This window comes from Tribolium madens, unplaced genomic scaffold, assembly GCF_015345945.1.
Source record: "Tribolium madens isolate multiple individuals breed KSU strain unplaced genomic scaffold, Tmad_KSU_1.1 Scaffold_97;HRSCAF=244;Tcas5.2_LG3a, whole genome shotgun sequence".
Taxonomy (NCBI): Eukaryota; Metazoa; Arthropoda; class Insecta; order Coleoptera; family Tenebrionidae; genus Tribolium; species Tribolium madens.
Window position 1 is genome coordinate 1,246,909 of NW_025401069.1, and position 1,890 is coordinate 1,248,798.

Below are 1,890 nucleotides of genomic sequence, written 5' to 3' on the forward strand. Positions count from 1 at the left end.
GCGAAAATTCAATCGGTATCATACCAGTATCGGGGTACAGAGCAGCTGATAAACAAAGTGTGATTGCTATAAATTGGTTACTTTGGGAATCAAAAAAAAGTAACATTCATATTATCCATAGCGGAAATGCACGAGAAGTTCGGTTAAAAGAAGGTATGCTAGTTGACGGTTATTGTGAAGAGACGAATACTGTTTATGAATTTCACGGGTGCTGGTGGCACGGGTGCGAGCTATGTTTTTTTAATCAAACTCAGGAATTATCCGATAAAAACGACACTTTATTTTTGCGTCGTGAAAACACACAAAGCAAAGAGGAGAGAATTAGAACGTGTGGTTATAACTTGATTACAATGAAGGAATGCGTTTTCAGAGACCAAATTAAAGAAAATCCTGAGTTAAAAAATTTCATTGAAAAGCGAAATTATTTGAGTAAACACACCCCTTTAAATCCACGCGATGGCTTTTTCGGAGGAAGAACAAATGCTTGTAAATTGTATTATAAATGCAAAGAAAACGAAAAAATAGCTTACCAAGATGTTTGTTCTCTATATCCATTTATTAATAAATACGGAAAATATCCTATCGGGCATCCTAAAAAGATTTATGTTGGGCAAGAGGAATGCGCAAATGTTGACATAAATTCTGTCGAAGGTCTAATAAAATGCACTGTATTACCTCCTGCTCAACTTTATCATCCTGTGTTACCATTTCGATGTAATGGAAAATTGACATTTCCATTATGTCGTACCTGTGTAGAATCAAATAACCAAGGCGATTGTCTTCACGAAGATGTCGATCGACAATTTACGGGGACGTATGTGGCTGATGAAATACGTGTAGCTCTCGAAGAAGGGTACAGCATAGTGGAACTCATTGAAATTTGGGAGTACAATGTCGAAATTTACGATCGGGCTAATAAATCGGGTGGTCTCTTTTCTAAATACATAAATGCTTTTGTAAAATTAAAGGTAGAGTGTTCTGGTTGGCCATCATGGGTAAATACCGATGAGGACAAAAATCTATATATTCAGCAGTACGAAGAACGGGAAGGTATAAAACTCGATCCAACTAAAGTTTCAAAAAATTCTGGTCTAAGATTTCTCGCGAAAATAATGTTAAACAGCTTTTGGGGAAAGTTTGGGCAAAAGGAAAACCTTAAAAAAACTGACATAATTAGCGTTCCTTATGAGTTGTTTAAGTTGTTAACGAATCATTCCGTTGTTGTACATAGTATATTAGTTATTAACGAAGATGTTATTCTGGTCACATGGGAACGTGTAGAGGAAGATATAGCGCCGATGAAAACTGTAAATGTAGCTCTTGCATGCTACACAACGGCCGGTGCGCGCTTAGAATTATATAAATATTTAAAACCCCTTGGAAATCGGGTATTGTATTTTGATACTGATAGTATAATTTTCATTAAAAAAGAAGGGCAATATGAACCTCCTACTGGCGATTTCCTAGGAGATCTTACTGACGAAATGGTTGAATATGGCGAAGGTAGTTATATAACAGAATTTGTCAGCGGCGGCCCTAAAAATTATGCATATAAATTTTGGAATCAAAATAAGCAAAAAATTCAAACTGTGTGYAAAGTCAAAGGATTAAGCCTGCATTATAAAAATGCTCAACTAGTTAATTTCGATAAAATAAAAGACATGTTGTGTAATAATACCGAACAAACTGTTAAATTGACCGATCGCTCTATAATTCGAAATGAGAGGTATGATGTAATGACAAAAGAAACAACTAAGACGTATCGTATAAATTATACAAAACGACGACGTCWAGACGATGGTTCTTTTGACACTTTACCGTATGGTTATAAAGTTGTGTAATAAGGTAGAAATTATATGTATTTAAAACTTTTAATAAATAAATCTATTA